The sequence below is a fragment of the Trachemys scripta genome, chromosome 17 (genome assembly GCF_013100865.1).
Source record: "Trachemys scripta elegans isolate TJP31775 chromosome 17, CAS_Tse_1.0, whole genome shotgun sequence".
Classification (NCBI taxonomy): Eukaryota; Metazoa; Chordata; order Testudines; family Emydidae; genus Trachemys; species Trachemys scripta.
The window spans coordinates 24651863-24670087 of NC_048314.1; the positions used below are offsets into that span (position 1 = coordinate 24651863).

The 18225-nt window shown below is 42.5% G+C and overlaps 2 protein-coding genes across 3 annotated transcripts in view; one reads left to right on the forward strand and one right to left on the reverse strand.

Moving 5' to 3' along the window:
- MAPKAP1 (MAPK associated protein 1) overlaps nt 1-12295 on the reverse strand; it is a 161162-nt gene extending 148867 nt beyond the window's left edge. For both annotated transcript variants that reach the window (XM_034793652.1, XM_034793651.1), the window contains exon 1: nt 12164-12295. The gene's annotated coding sequence lies outside the window, so the exon portion shown is untranslated. The remainder of the gene's footprint in view (nt 1-12163) is intronic.
- Nucleotides 12296-17094: 4799 nt separating this feature from the next.
- PBX3 (PBX homeobox 3) overlaps nt 17095-18225 on the forward strand; it is a 157456-nt gene continuing 156325 nt past the window's right edge. Inside the window, exon 1 of the mRNA XM_034793483.1 lies at nt 17095-17113. The gene's annotated coding sequence lies outside the window, so the exon portion shown is untranslated. The remainder of the gene's footprint in view (nt 17114-18225) is intronic.

Consider the following 18225-nt stretch of genomic DNA (forward strand, 5'->3'; position numbering starts at 1 on the left):
ACCTCCATTCATGCACACCTTCACAGATCATATTCCACAATCCTGTCTTTGAAACCTGAAACTCTATTCCATTGTTACACACCCACGTGCACATACAATGAAATCCTGAGACATGTATTCCACTAATTTTACATATGCGCACTATCAATTGAAGTTTGGGAGATAAAGCTAATGAGAGTTTAACATAATCCAGTGCATGCAACTTTTAAATCCTTATAACTCAGCCAGATCAAATCTAGTTTTCAGTGGCCATCTACAATGTCAGGAATACAACCCCACAACATTCCAATGTTCCACTGCTGCCTCGAGAAGTTTCGAGCTATTCAGAGGAAACCAAAATAATTTTCTTAGTGAAAAACTTAATTGTTTGCATTTTCCATGCTCGAAAATGGGCCAACAATGTGACATTCAGAAAAATTTGCTCTTGGACTTCTCAAATACCAAATTTCAGCCAAAGTGGTAAAACTCTGAGAAAGCCGTAAGCAACTAAAAATGACCTATTATAATGGAAACATTCAGGTATCCTCAACTATAGAGGTCACTGCTTGTACTGCCTGTAAGCACCTGCTTTTACTCCTAAGAATGCAAGAGCACTAAATTACTTTGAAATATTATGCAACATGGAAAAATAATAATTTTATAATACAAAGTTCCACAGGAACCAATGGGATAAGTGTACCATTAATGTCAAAAGATCTTTGCAGAGTGAAGCACATAGAGAACTAATGATAACGCTAGTTGCGGAATAATTATGTTTATACATATCACCTATGCTCAAGACACAAATCAACACTAATTATCCTAAGAAAAGTACAGTTGAAATCAAAAGCATTCTTTTTTACAGGACATTGTCAAACAAAAAGTAGGTAACAATTCTTATTAGAAAATATTATTTCCACTATCATAAACAGTTAGCTTACCCTAAAATTAAATACTAAGGAGCCAGTTTTTGTGTTTGCACTAAGGTTGGACTTATTAATATCAATATAAAAGTATTAAAGAGCCAATTTAGCATAGCATTGTAACATATGATGTCTCCACAACCATAAAATATTGCATCTAACATACTGTTAGGGAGAAAGTGTAGGGCTGTTGATTTACAGATATGAATAGAAACTAGTTATGGAATAACACTGCAGACACCTCTAGAAGCTACAGCAAAACTAAATAACTTTTCAATCTCTCCATCAAAGCACTTTCTGTTCCCATTTTAAGGAAGGCAGAATAATAACCATCAACAGAGAGCTAGTCTGTACCATAATCAGGAAATCCTGAAAAATGTTTACTATTTATGCTGCAGTCCACCACAAACCAAAATCTGTTCGGTCAAAGGTCTCTCTTTTGGTGGGGAAAAAAATTAAATTTAAAATTTTGCCACTGCCGTAGCAAATTCCAATACAAGATCCAAACTGATGTGCTTTGAAGTTTACACATGATAAACTAAGATTTATATCCATCCTAAAATATTCTGATAAGCACAACACTGAACAGCAAATGTTTTTATAAAATACATGTGTGCACTTGCCCAATCCCCCACCCCTAAGCTAAAGCTCCTCTGCTCGATCAGGACTATTACCTGAATTTGATACCACCTACTTAATTACACAATTCTTTTTTAAAACAGCAAAAGGATGGAAAGTTTGCATGTCTTGTTAAAGCACTGAGAAATTTAAAGATACATAACTACAAATACCCATTTACAATAGTTTATAATGAAAACACTGAGAGATCCTCAACTAATGCAGTTTTATCAGGCCCCAAGATAAACTAGTGTAATATCCCTGGGCAAGAGAATAGCTAATTACAAAATATATCCAGATTTGAAATTTTTCTCTTTTATTCTAAAAATGTTAACGAAATGTCGGTTTCTAAATAAAGTATATTTGTAACAGAATTATGTATTTATTTAGATATCTGTTTATGAGATACTAAATGTATTATGGGTCAAACAGACCTCAGACTCCAAAGCTAAGTTGTACAGAGACGTATGGCTCACATCTCAAGGATTTTCTTAAGTCCACGGTATAGAGATTTCTGAGATCAAAAAAGCACTCTCAAGCTATCAGTACTGTCAACCCCATCTTCAAATATAAGTCAGATCCCACTAAAGGAGGAGATTTGCTTCAAATGTACATGATATATATATTTCTGAATTATTTTTATTTGTATTCCAAGATGGAGCCTTTAAGACTCAAGTTTGACCAAGACATGCAAGTGAACGAATAAAAGACGTATGGGATGAATTTAAGACACAACTTTATTAATTTTACACTTGGTAGTTGTGCAACATGCCCACCTGCTGTTTTTACATACCGGGAACTGGTTGCAGTGCAGGTTATTGGGCTCCATTCACACCATAACTCAAGATAGACCCTCCACCGCCTACCCTGCAATGCAGCTCAGCAGCGAAACCTCTCTCTTTTCTCCCTACTGCGGGGCATGGTGTCGTAGAGGCCACCAAGCTGGTGGGCACCTCAGTCCACAAAAACTTCAGGTCTCCCCCCTCATATAACTGCAAGTTCCACCAGCCAAAAGCCCAGGTCTCATTTACCACTGGGAGCTGGCCCTTTGAGCCTTTACCTGCATTGGATACTGGCCACAAGTTGCAATGAGTTAACAGTTTAACCTTCCTTACTCAAAACGTTTAAATCCTATTGCATTCAACCCAACTGAAATGCTATAATGCCGTGAGGAAGGCAAACAAAGCAAAACAAAAAGCAAACCACCAGACCTCTTGCCAATTTGGCCCAACAGGAAAAATTCCTTCCAGATCCCAAAAGAGACATCAGTCAGATCCACAGCATCATAAAAAAACCCCACAGGTCCTATGCTACAACTAAAGGGATGGAGGGTGGAGCAACTAACCAGAACAAGGGGATTTTGAAAAGCCTGGGTAAATTTAAACCAGTGGGGGTACGATGTTGGGGAGCATCCTGGACTCATCCTCCTGCCCCAGCCAAAGGAGAAACAGAGGTCTGGGGAAGGGGGTGGAGTCATGTGGCAGCCACCATCTTACCACACACGTGCTCTGGGCTATTCTCTCGCCACCGACCCCACGTTACATTCCCAGCCATCTGGTCAGAATCCTCTACCCCTGTGAATGCAGTGAGGGGATATTTCGAGCTTCTCTCTGCAAACCTGAGGGCTAGAAACTCCCCCCTCTCCCCCAATGCAAACTGAAATTCCCATATAAACACGTGACTAGCAGCTGGGGGCTTTGAGAAAAAATATCGAATATCATGGCAGCTGGCAACACTGAATTATGGTAAAATGAGTTTTCCTTTCCCTTCCTCTGAGCTCTGTGTGGCTACGAACCCTTCTGAGGGTGAATGCCATGAGAATTCCCCATCTATATGGCTGCACAAATAGTCGGCTGACATTATGGTCACCCTCCCCACCTAACCCCTGGTTTTCTCAATATCTCCCTGCTCCTACAGGAAGACTTACTCTCCAGTGACCTATGTAAGATAAATTACTTTTAAAATTAAATTGAATGTATATCTGGGATTAGACAAAGCATCAGGGCAATGGTCTGATGTCAGGGTAGCCAGGTTTGTTGTGAACATACTTTTGGTGAGTTCTGAGAGCAGTAGCTCAGATGATGATTTCATAGTAGCCAGAATAGATTTGCAAATTCACAGTTGGACTATTGAGATAACTGTACAGTTATCATGCAGTCCCCGTGCCCTAAATGACTAAGGATTATTATTAGAAATTGTCATACGCTATGGTTGAAAAATAACCATACCATTTTTATTCAGACAAAAGCCTTAGACAGAGTACATAGCTCAATAGGACTGACAAATAAGTATACAGTTGCGGACCAGGAAATATTTTGAGTTCTGAGTGGATGGGACAACTCAATTTTAGTTCAATAGTTTAACAAATATGGTTATGCTGCAGTTAAACTTCCTAAATTGTCCATACAAAACCAGAATATTTGTGAAGACACAGCCAGCCCTTTAAAGTGTAACTTATCAAATAAATTTCTCGTGGTTTTAATAAAATATGTTGTAATTGTCCATGTTTCAAGTTAAGTTAAAAGTAGTTTCAGATTCAACCCCAGCCACAGTCCTTCTGCCAATTTGTGATTTTCCTTTAAAAAAATGTTTCTCTTTTGTTGTAAAAGTATAATTGAACAGAGAAAAAAAAATGTTCTCTTTGTTCTGATTTGTTTTATGTTTCAATAATTGTAGGCAATTTTCAGACAGAAGGGTAATTTTTAAGTTGACTGTGTTCAATCATCAAGTAATAAAGAATTAGTCCCTATTAGATCTGAAAGGAAAAAAAATCAAATTTGAAATATCACAGAACTTCTACAAAATAGGAAAGTATGCCATGTATATAAAACAATTCCTTCACTCTCACAATGCAGCAGGCTAGAAGGAACAACACAATATTACATGATCCTAGGCCTGAGTCGTTCCTTGATCCCTAGACTTTAAAATCTCCATTTTACTGCAGCTTTTTAAAGTGATTTTAAAGGCCAACACAAAAAGAAAAAGATTAGTAAAGCAGAATTCATTTCCCCAACAGCACATTGGCTGAAGCAGGAAGGTGAGAACACACTTCAATAGTTTATTGGTTCAGGTAATCCAAAATAATTTCACAGTGAATTCTCCCTCCACTTATGAAAAATCAGCGCGGGATACCTACTTTCTCACCAGTACAGGAACAAACTTTCCTCTTTCTACTCTTCAGCCTCTGGTAAAAGTACCAAATTCAAATATTCCAGCTCCCTATGAATATTCAAAAGACTTGAAAACTATACAGGATACATATAGTACTTGAATACTAGACAAAATCCTGTACGTGCTGGATAATGGAGAGGAGAATCACATATGAAAACTAAAGTTAATGTTCAAACACTCAGCTAAATTTAAGACTGAATATTTAGTTAGAAAAGCTGTCACTAATCCTTTGGTTACTATATTTTAAAAAGAACAGGAGTACTTGTGGCACCTTAGAGACTAATTTATTTGAGCATAAGCTTTCGTGGGCTACAGCCCCTTCATCGGATGCATAGAATGGAATTGTTCTTTTTGCGGATACAGACTAACACAGCTGCTACTCTGAAACCTATATTTTAATAAAATACCATAATTAAAGGCACCATTTAAAGTGGTTTTAAAAGGTGAGCTTTCATGAGAGAAACTAGATTTTTTAAAAAATATGATGCAAGTGCAACATTTATTAAAAAATACACCTCTACCCCGATATAACGTGACCCGATATAACATGAATTCGAATATAACGCGGTAAAGCAGTGCTGGGGGGGGGCGGGCTGCGCACTCCAGCGGACCAAAGCAAGTTCGCTATAACGTGGTTTCACCTATAATGCGGTAAGATTTTTTGGCTCCCGAGGACAGCGTTATATCGGGGTTGAGGTGTACCTTTAAAAATCCTTGCTAGCTTAGGAACATGTAAATCTGTTTTACATAAAATATTTTATTTCTGTATTTACTGACTGTTTGGAATTCTTCTATTTTTGCTGTCATACTAATCAGGATGCAAATTATACCAACTGAAATACTTTAAATATTTTATTTACTGTGTCATGGAGGTAGGGGGGTTTGGAGAGAGAGAAAATTGGAGCGCCCATCCACATAACCTGCCTCCACTCTTTGTTTCTTGGTCTTGTCAAAGGTTCATTTGACTGTAAACAAACTGTTTCTTTGGTAAGCTGAGTTATCCCACCTCAAGATTTAAGCAAATAAATATGTATAAAAAAATGCAGAGATTATAAATTAGAGCAGACAAATCTGTATCTAGACTCATGCCTGCAAAGAGCATTCTATCAATATAGTGAAATGCTAATCTCCTAATTAACAACCTAATTAGGTAATTATGGCTTTGCAGAGGGATGCCTAAATGAAATATGACAACATGGTCACCTCTTTATATGGCACCTGTGGGCCTTTTCAGCTGTCACTGCAAAGAGTGCAATATCAATTTGAACAGATGACAAAGTGTTGTCATTTTTCATTCTGATATTGTACTGAATGGTTTGGACAGAAGCAGTTTACAAAAGTGGCATCTTGTCTGGTTTTTGCCTAATCTAAATATGCTCAAACACTGCTTAATTTTGAACATTCATGATTATACTGAATTGTTTATATTGGCTACTACAGAAGTATAAGAGCACATACTCCACATTCACAAAGTTATCTAATCATACTGCGCTAGCCACATATGATGAAACCTTAAAGTACATGCTCATTAGGGTTGACAAGAACAGCAAAAACCTAGAGCACATTAGTTCATTTTGGCATTTAAAGACACAGGTTTTTTTGTTATTGTTTTAATTACAGCACTTTGTAAACAGTATGTTCCAATTCTGTTTTTTAATCACTTTTTAAAAATTGCAACTTCTATTAATGATCAACACCCTTTTGCAGAACTTGAGGAAGGGTGGGTATTCAGCATCAACAAGACAGTGAAACTGACTATACCTTGACCATTGAAAAGCACTTCCGTAAACTGATTATTTTCCTTTATCATTCTTCAATTACAGTAATCTGAGGAGTTACTTGTAACGAAAGTAGGCACAACAGTTTTAGATGGTGCTGTTATTTTTCAAGTTGACACTGTCCTTTAACAATATTTGGAGATCCTCTAGACAGATATGCAAAATGCTTTGCAGACACTAACTAAGCCTCAGTGTTCCTTACATTAATGTATTATTATATCCCTTTGCAAAAGGGAAACTAAGGCACAAAACGATGATGGGACTAGCCTAACAGTAAGTGGGAGGCAAAAAAATAAAAATAAAAATAAAAGGAGCTAGGAGTCCTGACTCCTACTCTCCAACTAGAACACAAGGCTAAGCCATGATAGCTAATGATCATGATTTAAAAACATAAATAAATGTTTTTATTTAAATCATGATTTTTGTACATTAAAATATTTTATATACCTGTTGCTAGTTCTTTACTTCCTTCCCATTTAATAGTCTTGAACTACTAGTGAATATTTGTATTTTTTCTTTAGTTTGCAAACTGTTAGCAGAATTTCAGATTTTACATGCAGATTTATTCTAATAAGTTTCACACTTACTATGCTGATCTGTGCTGAAAGAGACAAGTCCAGGGCCCCCAATAACCACCATTCTGTGAGAACAATAATCTCAAACATAGAATTGATAAGCATAGAGCCTGTGTTATATCTGCAGCCGCCTCCACTACCTTCCATTGCAGAGGCCTTGGGTGTTGGTAAACCCCACTCCTTCCTGTTCTCTGCTTGAGGCACATAATGGTTTAGTCTCCTGAAGACTGGGATATTTTAGTCTAATCCTTGTTATTGGGCTTAATTTAGGAGTAACTGAGTGGGGATTAGTGGCCTCTGTCGTGCAGTAGGTCAGACTAAAAAAGGTTTGCAAACTTAATTGCACCGTGACCCCCTTCTGACAACAAAATATACTACACAACCACGGGGGTGGGAGTGGGGGGGAGGCGGCTGAGCCTACCTAAACCCCACAGCCCCAGATGATAGGGGGGCCAAAACCAAAGGGCTTCAGCCTCAGGCAAGGGGCCTGTAACCTGAGCACTGCCACCCAGGGCTGAAGCCCTCAGGCTTCGGCTTCAGCCCCGGGCCCTACCAAGACTAATGCCAGCCCTAGCAACCCCATTAAAATAAGAGTCGTGACCCACTTTGAGGTCTCGACCCACAGTTTGAGAACCACTGGACTAGATGATCTGGTAGTCCTTTCTGGTCTTCAACTCTATAGGTATGACTACAAGCAACTAAAAACCCGCGGCTGGGTTGTGCCAGCTGACAGGGCTCAGGCTAACGGGATGTTTAATTGTAGTGTAGACATTTGGGCTTGGGTTGGGGTGAGGTGAGGTGGGAAGGTATGTGTGTGTACAAGTGATGGTGTTGTAACATTTACATAGTACACACTTCAGTCTAACCTACACTGGACAAAAAAGGAGAATCCAGAGTAGTACATGTTTCTCTTTGCCTGTACACCACTGAAAAAAATAAAATTAGATCTAAAAAAGTTTAGATCTCCATCAAAGTTCTTTGAAGAATTGTCAAGGGACTCAATTTGTAGACTATGATTTGCATTTTTCCTGAACAAACCTCACTATTCCTTGACAATGACCTGCAACTGGGTTCACCTGACAATGGCCCCCTCTAAAGATCTGACTGTAGGATTGGGGCTTGTATCTCTCATCTGCCTATGGTCCTTTCTAACAAAACTAAGGAGACAAACTTAATTGCCAGATAGTGGCAGGATCACATTAAGGACTGTTTACCAATTTTTCTTTGGTCGAGATACCTTATATCTGGAAGTAAATTTCATTTGGAATGTTTAACTGGTTTTCAACCACAAAATAACTGCTCCCTATCAGTCATAGTTTTATGGCTAGGTCTCTGTCACCACAGTATCACATTTCAATACTAAAAAATGTGATCCTAGAGAACTGAGAGGGACATTACCTTTAAAATGTGTTTTAGAGGTATAGTTCATTTTGTCTACATCAACAGTAAAAGCATATTCATAAATGTAGATTCCTGTTCCAAATACTGTAAATTTAGCTATGAATAAAACTAACTGCACTGCATACACTTAAAGGTAAAGAGATGATAAAATCCACAGTATGTAGGCAAGGTATATTACCAGAATTTAATCTCAACATTTTTCTATCACCACACTTTGTTCCAAATGCTGATTTTCTCCCCTCCCTTAAAAAAAAAAAAAGTTACCTGCCAATTTCTCTCTCTGGTTCTAATCCTGTTTGCCTGTATCATTTCTACTTCCAAATCTAGAACTGCTGTCATCCAAAATTAGATCTTGAACAGCTGCTCGGGATTTATTTTCTTCATTTTTATATTCCACGGTATTTACTTATAAAACAGGAGTTCATTCCAAAGCAAGTATTTTAGAAGTCAAAATTTGTACCCATTTATATTAGACAAAATTAAACTGAATAAACTTTGGACAAGATAGACCATAACCATTTTTCTCTCCCATCACGACGGGAGTGGAAGTCCTTGCACCCCTTTATGACTTGTTTGCATATTCACAAAGAAAATGACTATTTAGATAATTGCCCTTTGGGCTCTATATCAAATGTAACCAGACAGATTCATAACTGTTTAACTGTAGCTATCTCTTCTTTCTCCTTTTAATTTTCAAAGCTCCCTAGCAATCTCTTTTTTCCTACTTCTTCCTCAATTTCTGAGATATTAGCCCAAGGCTTCTGAAAGGTCAGTGCCAAAGCATGTCTCAGTTTTTAAAAAATTGTGAACTAACTTTTGACAGGACTTCCTCTCAAAACACATGATGGAAACAGGTTATGGACGTGCTTCATATGATTAATTCTGGAGTGAAAAAATTGGGCTTATGGACAACACTGCACCAAGCAGAAGATGTGAACAAAAACATACCACAGACCAGCACCAATAAAGACAGTTATTAGCAAATATTGAGGCCTTTTCAGTATATTCCTTGTTTTGAGAAAGCTTGCTAGCAGAGACACTGGGGAAATATCAAAATGCAGAATATCAAAGGGCTGGATTAGCCTCACCTCTGATACATGGACTATATAGATCAGACAGACTGAAAGAATTGGTGTTAGTAAAATGTAGCACAGCAAACTTACTGCCATTATGAAAAGGTGATAATAGGAGTTCTTTGCATCGGCAGAACTGGGGGAAGGCTGTGAAGACTTTTTGCTTTTTTGCACTGAACACAGTGTTGATTTTTTTTTTTTAATCAACTTGTTTCAGTTATTTAAGGTATCAAGGGCCCTTGGGCATTTGTCTTGTTCTTACACCCCAGAATTTCTGGCTTTGGAAAGTTTGTTTTATTAAAAATAACAAACAGATCCTTCTGACAAACACCTTAGTGATGAGATCTTTATTGTAAGGGCCACTCATACTCCTATACAAACACATTCCAAGAGAACCGAACTATTGAAAGTGAAACCTAGAGCAGACAGGCCACACAGCTGAAATAAACAGCTAGCGCAGGGGTTCTCAAACTGGGGGTCAGGATCCCTCGGAGTCACGAGGTTATTACATGGAGGATCGCAAACTATCAGCCTCTACCTCAAACCCCGCTTTGCAACCAGCATTTATAATGGTGTTAAATATATAAAAAAGTGTTTTTAATTTATGAGGGGGGGGTCGCACTTAGAGGCTATGTGAAAGGGGTCACCAGTACAAAAGTTTGAGAACAACTGAGCTAAGGTAATCAACAGATTGTGTGTGACTATGAGAAGTAGTGACTCAAAGCTGGTTGTAATTCACACCTTTTGTTAATTCAGAGCAAATCTGTGTATAGACTCTTATTGTGGACTACATCAAAACAGTACACACTCAATCCAAAAGAAGTGTCAACACACAGATTTGCACTAAAATAATGGGAGGTTTTAATTACAACCAATTTAGTTATTTTGGTTCCAGTCTGTGTATAGACAGGACCGAAGTAAAAGGTAAGCTAAACTGAAAACAGTTTACTTGACAACTGTCTGAAAACTAAATGACAAGATGAACCATTTGGGGCATCCAGACTATGTTATTCCTGGTCTGGATGACAACCAGGGATGAGTTTAACAACACTAATACCAAACCTTACCTTTGTCTCAATCACAAAATATACCACCCTCTCTCCCACACTGGAATTCCTACACTATATGAGCACTGCAGTTGGCTGGCAACCCTTCTCATGTGTGTCAGAAAACAAGGCAATGAATCAGCAAATAAGGAAGAATGGAATCACTTTAAAGGGTCACACTGCAAGCACCCTATACAACCAGAGTACCATCTTGGAGACTGGGGATCCAAACCAAAGAAGCTCACGCAGCAGGAAAGTGATAATGTTAATATGAAGTGGTAATAGCAGAACACAGAGGAATGTAACTTACTGTATTATCCCAGGACATCAGGTTCATTGTACTTGCTTATGGGAACCAGAAAATCAGTATCTGAGCCAAAGCCTGTCAACAGTATCTCAATTGCTATAACGTGCCTGAGTCCAGAGCTTTTGCCACATGCCCCAACAGATCATCACCTGTTTTCCCCTTTCAAATCAATTCTTAGAAGCCCATTTGAGCTACACTGTTTACCCCAACTATAGCTTCTTGTCCATTACCTCTATTATACTTATTTGTGCAATTTCAACGAAGTCCTTGCAAAAAAAATTGTGTTTTAAGTGTATTTTACCTACCCTAAAGGGCTACAAACAAAGTTCTCTATATCAACAATACTAATTTGTAGATGTACAGGACTGATATATTCACATAAGTCTCTCAAATATCATAAAGGTAGAATACCGGTTTCCTGTAGCCCATGAATTTAGCAAGACTTTTATTCAGAGAAATAAATGAACGATTATACAGAAGAATCTCACTAACTCACACAAGTGAAGACCCTTGTCAATTACAGACTTGTGAATTAGCAACAGAACATGTGCACTAAAAACCATGCTAATGTATCATTAACTATACTTTGTTCATTCATTTTCACTCCGTTTAATTTTAATGAAATGTGATGCAAAATATTTGTAAATATCTTATTGAGTATCAGACTGTGAAGATAATGAAGTCAGAAATGTGGCAATGTACAATAATCTCTGCTAACAAAGCTCTGATGAGAGATAAGGAGAAACAGAAGGATTGTACGAACTATAGATATTTGTCACATTTCTTTTTCTGCCTTCAGCGAGGTGCCAAATGCCCTTAGCAAAGTAGCATGGCCTGGTCAAAGCGGGACGGGGAGCAGGCGGGAGGTAGGACTCCGGCAGAGCAGCATGTTATGGGCTGGTCCAAGCGGGACGGGGAGCAGGCGGGAGGTAGGACTCCTGGGCTCAGTCCCGCTCCGGGAAGGGGCTGGTGTCTGGCGCTTGGGGGAGGAGCGCTCTGGGTTCCCAGCCGGGCTCTAGCTGCTCGAGGGGTGGGGGCAGACGGAGACCAGGGCTCCGGACTCCGGGGGCTGCCCCCAATGCCGGCAGGGGCGCAGGGTCTAGGGGCCTGGGGGCGGGGAAAGAGGCGCGACCCAGCTCTTCGCAGGGCCCAGCAGGCGGCGAGCCGCAGCCCCCGGGCTCGGGCGGTGGGACGCGGCGTGCCCCAGCACAGAGCCGCGCTCATGCCCGGGGCAGCCTGCCTGAGTCCGGGGAGCGGGGCGCAGCCGGGACCCGGGACCCTTCCCCACTTACAGGCCTCGCGGGCGCTGCAACTCCTGTGGGGCGGGGCCCCTCGTCCTGCCCCCGCCGGCGGGGCCGCTTCCGGGGCCGCACCGACTCCGCCGACACCAGGTAGCGGTATGGACAGCTAACCCGGAAACACAACCTCCCGCCGGAAGTGACGGAGGGCAGGAAAGCATGTGCACATGCCGGCGGGGGGGATGTTGTGGAGTGGGCATGCGCCGGCGCTGGTAGCGCGTGGTGTCCGCGCGGCCCGGGCGCGCTGCGATCGCCGCTGAGCCCCCTCGCCTGCTGGCTCTGCGGCGGGGTGCTGGGGACTAGCCCTGTCCCCGCGGCCGCTCCGGGCAGATGGCCACGTGTTCGGGTGCTAGATGTGCAGGTAGCCCCGACTGGGGGTCCACAGAGGGAGTTTGCCGCCGTACCTGTGTAGGTGGGTGTGTACATCCTGCCGGGTGGTTATCTGCATCTCTGGGTGCCGAAATACCTGCAGCTCCTACAGGGGCTAGTGTTCCACAGGCTAGAAAAGAGAGACAAGGAATCTAGAGAACACATGGGTGACTCTATGGCAAGTGCCAGCTGTCATAATTTGCAAAAAAAAAAAAAAAAAATTGGCATCAGAAAGAACCAACAAAGACAGCCAAGAAATGTGTGTCTTTAGAATGATCTTGCACCCACCTTGGAAACAGGATACAGATTTCATTTAGTGGGGTTTTCAATACCTATCTCTCCGGGGAACCCAGGACTTGCCACCCTGCATTGGACCTGGGGTCCACCTGGTTCAGTACATTGCCTCCAACAGCGACCACAATCAGATGCTTCAGGGGAAGGTGTGAAAATCTTGCTGGGATTTTCTATAGTACCTATCAAAATAACTGATCATGACTTCCCATGTAAATTACATATGCACTGTGAGATTCTGCATGCACTTTGTTAATTTTCTGTTGTCCCTGTCATGATAAAAGAGGATTTACTCTGGATATATTTTGTTATTCGTTTCTTACTTTCTGTCACACATTAATCTAGGGTTATTGTGGCAAAACTTGTAAAAAAGGATGGTTTATAATGTGTCTTGAACATGGTCAGACTCTCTAGAGGAGATCAGGCCAATCCAAACTCATTTTACATCCTTCAGTCTTTGGTTTTCAGGTGGTTCATTTTGGGCTTTGTGGGCACTTCTCTGTAGAGAAGTGCAAATGTCAGATCCCTTGTCTACCCTGGAAAGGGTTTGCTGGTAGAGGAAGTGAAGACACAACTTATACAGCCAAAAGATTTATTTTGCTTGTATTCTTTGTATCAGTTCTTCAACCAAAATAAGCTATACCAGCAAAAGGACTACAGTATAACCTCAGAGTTACAAACCCCTTTTGAATGGAGGTTGTTCATAACTCTAAAATGTTCCTAAACTCTGAACAAAACGTTATGGTTGTTCTTTCAAAAGTGTACAACTGAAATTGACTTAATACAGCTTTGAAATTTTACTATGCATAAGAAAAATGCTGTTTTTAACCATCTTAATTTAAATGAAACAAGTACAGAAACACTTTCGTTACCTGGTCAAATCTTTTTTAAAAACTTTCCCTTCATTTTTTAGTAGTTTAACATAGTTTAAACATACTTTTAACATAGTACCGTACTATATTTTTTTCTCTGATGCTGCCTGATTGTGTACTTCCGATTCCAAATGAGGTGTGTCATTGGCTGACATAACTCTGGTGTTCATAACACTGAGGTTGCACTGTATTTTAATGTGTCAACACTAGGGCTTTTGCTGGCATAGCTATGTCAGTTAGGGGTGGTTTCACACTCCTAATCAATATAGTTTTACCTACAAAACTTTTTAACTGTAGACCAGGCCTGACTGTATAATGAGTGAAGATGTATTTGCTGATCAAGTTGGTCCTGAATATCTGATATACTTATTAGGACTAATATCTTCAATTGGCAGTAAAAATGTACATGGAGCCAGTATGGGGATCAGTGCACAGGACACAATGAGCTCAGGGAGACCCATCCCAATGAGCAGTTGGGTTTTTGTGTGCTGTGTGACCTAGAACCTCTGTACTTCTTCCAGTGCACCTAATTACACCGTGAATTACAGTCTATTCTCCAGGACTTTGTCCAGATCAGTTTTAAATGTCCCAAGTGACAACTTTCATCACTTTCTTTGAGAAACTATTCCACAGGTGATAACTACTTCAGTTCTGCCTGCCAGCCTTTAACTAGAAGAAATGGGCATTGCTGGGAATAATTTGCTTTTCGGGGGATCCATTCTGACACACTTGAAGTGCACAACAAGCTATAACACACAGCCTATTGTGCCTAACTGATTCTGTATATAGAATGTGGACATTACACTGCTGTTTATGGGTCAGTTCACACTTTGAGTGCTAATACACACATTAGTTGCTGATAATAATACTTAAAATATTTTTTTTACAAATCAGATTCCTGGTATATTTTGTCAAATGCAATGTCCAAGAATCTGTTATTAACAGTGTCTCTGATAATATATACTGTATTGCAATACAGAGGATCACTATCATAAATAAAGGGAGACATGGATGAATTTATAATTAAAAATGCACTAGAAATTACAAGCATAATTTATTTACTAATGTGCACTGGAATATATTTTCTGTGTAATATTTTAAAAGTGGCAATAATAATAGTAAACAAAATATTTTTCAACTAAAATGTTCATAAATATTAGAATTAAATATGCTATACAATAACTGCAGCAAAATTCAAATAAAATTCTTTAAATAGGAAAACCAAATTTAAAAGTATCACAAATGGTATCTAATATAATAAAACAAATGAAAAATACACTACAATAAAGGATATTCATTTTTATAAAACTCGTTTCAGATTAATTATTATAAAGAAAAGTGAGGTATGCACAAATTTTAAATAGGTTTCTGAGAAGAGATCTGGGTTCTATTCCCAGCTTTACTATAGATTCCCTATGTGACCGTGCTGTAAATACCTGTTGATTTTTTAACAACCCTGGCGCACACACAGTCTTCTCCATAGTTGAGGGGGCAAGCAGTGCAGGCCAAAAGCCAGTTTATCTAGCTCAACTGTTCGAATTATAGGTCATAAAAAGATTTGGATCCTTCACCTCAGATACGGTTTGCTACTCCCTTCAAACTTTCCACATAGTTGAATGTAACTGAAAAACACATTACATATGATATAGAAGAAAAGTATTTAAGAAAAGATAATGAACAATTGATGCAACAAATTGTAATTATTATAATCTGTACATGAGCAGCTGGCACATATTATTTATTATTTGTATTACCATAGCAGCAATGATCCCTAGTCATGGACCACAACCCTTTTGTGCTTGGTGCTGTACAAACATAATAAAAGGTAGTCTCTGTCCCCAAGAACTTACAATCAAAGCATAAGACAAGAGGCCACAGATGGATAGAGACACATAGGGGAATACAAGGAAACAATGAGACAATATTGGTCAATACGACTGACTGGTTTCAGAGCACCAGTGGCCTAACTACTGTTCACATTTTTGTAGGCATCGTGGCAAAGGTGAGTTTTAGGAAGTTAAAGAGGTTGCTTGGTGGATGTTTGCAGAGAGATCCTCCCAAGGGTGAGGGGCAGCACTGGCAAAGGCACAAAGGTACTTGTTTTAAAATTTAACAAGTGGACAATGGAGGCTGGTGTCAATGAGCAAGGTGGAGTTGACATCTTGATAGTGAATGAGAAATGATGGGTAGGATGGGGATAAGCCATGAAGGACCTTGAAAATGAAGACAAGTAGCTTATGTTTGATTTGATAGAGAAGAGGGTACCAATGGAGAGATTCAAAGGGGTGACATGATCAAAGTGACAATCTAGGAAAAATGATCTTTGCAGCTGCATTTTGAATGGATATGAGCAGGGCAAGATTGTATTTGCCAAGGACAGAGAAAAGGCAGAGTAATGTTTTGTAGAGCACCCCTTCTATGTCAGTGGGGCCATATGGCTCCAGCAGACCTGTGAGCATCTGTGAGGTCAAGGTCTATGGCACAAAGCCCATTTCCAGGCATTAGTGGGATTTTCAGGCTGGTGGGGTCAATTTTCAAAGCTAGTCCCAACAAGGAAACTGGCCCAGTCTCTTGGTACGGCCAAGGGTTGGGCCAAGCAGGGAGAGACTGGGAAGCCAGAAAAGGAGGGGTGGGAGGGCCAAGGGCACCTGTGACAACCACAGGGTCTGCAACTAACCCTGATTCATCACTAGTGAGGGAAAGGGGGAGCCAGCCACCCTATGGGTCCTGAACCCCAAGGACAGAGGGGGGAGGGGGAGTGGGGCATCCCACGGGCCTGAGCCCCAAGGACAGGGGGTGAGGGGGAGCTGGGCACCCTCTGGCCTGAGCCCCAATGATGGGGGGCTAAGAGGGAGCCGGGCACCCCACCGGCCTGAGCCCCAAGGACAGGGGGTGGGGGGGAGCTGGGCACCCCACTGGCCAGAGCCCCAATGCGGGGGGGGGCAGGCGACCCCCTCACGGCAAGGCCAGCAGCAGCTGCAGCGCGGATAGAGAGTAGCGAGCCCCCAGCACAGCTGAACTGTTGCCATAGTAACAGAGAGGCGGGACAGCAGCGCCCTTCGCCCCCTGCCACGTGACGGTTCGAACACGCCAATCCCAAGTTTCGCAGGGAAGGGGCAGCCTCGAGCGCACGGCGGAATGGGCCCCGCCCCGCGCATTCTGATTGGCAGTGTGCTGTCTCAGGCCCGCTCTGATTGGGCGGCGAATTGGCAGCTTGTTGGAAAGGCGCCACCTTTCCGAGCGGCTCGGGCCCCGCTGGCCGCGGCGGCGCTGCAGCGTGACCCCCCGGGAGAAGCTTTAGTTGGACCTGCCCAGCGGGAGTCCAGAGAGACCACATGCCGCGATGGTGGCCACGCCCCAAAGGGCGGGGCCTGCAGCCTGATAAGGGGCGGGACGTTTGGAAAGGGGCGTGGTGAGGATTGGGTGGGATTTACCTGCGGGAGGGCGGGACCTAGAGGGGAGAGTGTGATGGAGGAGGGAGATGACACTATGGGGAGGTACCTGTAGGGGGATGGTCAGTGTGGGGGAGGGCTGAGGGAGGTGACAGGACACTGGGAGGGGGAGGGAGGGTCAGTGTGGGAGGACTGGGGGGGTGATAGGACACTGGGAGGGGGAGGGAGGGATGGTCAGTGTGGGGGAGGGCTGGGGTGGAGACAGGACACTAGGAGAGGGTGGGTCAGTGTAGGGGAGGGCTGAGGGAGGTGACAGGACACTGGGAGGGTCTGTGTGGGAGGGCTGGGGAGGTGACAGGACACTGGGAGGGGGATGGAGGGTCAGGGTAGGGGAGGGCTGAGGGAGGTGACAGGACACTGGGAGAGGGTGGGTCAGTGTAGGGGAGGGCTGAGGGAGGTGACAGGACACTGGGAGGGTCTGTGTGGGAGGGCTGGGGAGGTGACAGGACACTGGGAGGGGGATGGAGGGTCAGGGTAGGGGAGGACTGAGGGAGGTGACAGGACACTGGGAGAGGGTGGGTCAGTGTAGGGGAGGGCTGGGGAGGTGACAGGACAGTAGGAGGGTTGGTTAGTTGAGGGGATTGGGGGGTGACAGGACACTGGGAGGAGGAGGGAGGGCTGGGGAGGCGACAGGACAGTAGAAGGGGTAGGAGAGATGGTCAGTGTGGGGAATTGGGGGGGTAACAGGACACTGGGAAGGGTGGGAGAGTCAGTGCGGGGTTTGGGAGGTGACAGGACATTGGTAGGGTGCGGACGGAGGGTCAGTGTGGAGAGGCTGGGGAGGTGACAGGACACGGGGAGGGGTGCAAGGGAGGGTCAGTGTTTGGGGGGGGCTGGTGTTGGGTCATTGTTTGGGAGGGTTGGGAGGGGTGACAGAACACTGGGAGTGGTGAAAGGGAGGGTCAGTGGCGGGAGCTGGGGGGTGACAGGGCACTGGGAGGGTCAGTGTGGGGGGTTGGGGGTGACAGACACTGGGAGGGAGGGTCAATGTTTGGGGTGACAGAACACTGGGGGGGTGGGAGGGTCAGTGGAGGGGGCTGGAGGGTGACAGGACACTAGGAGGTGGGTCCAG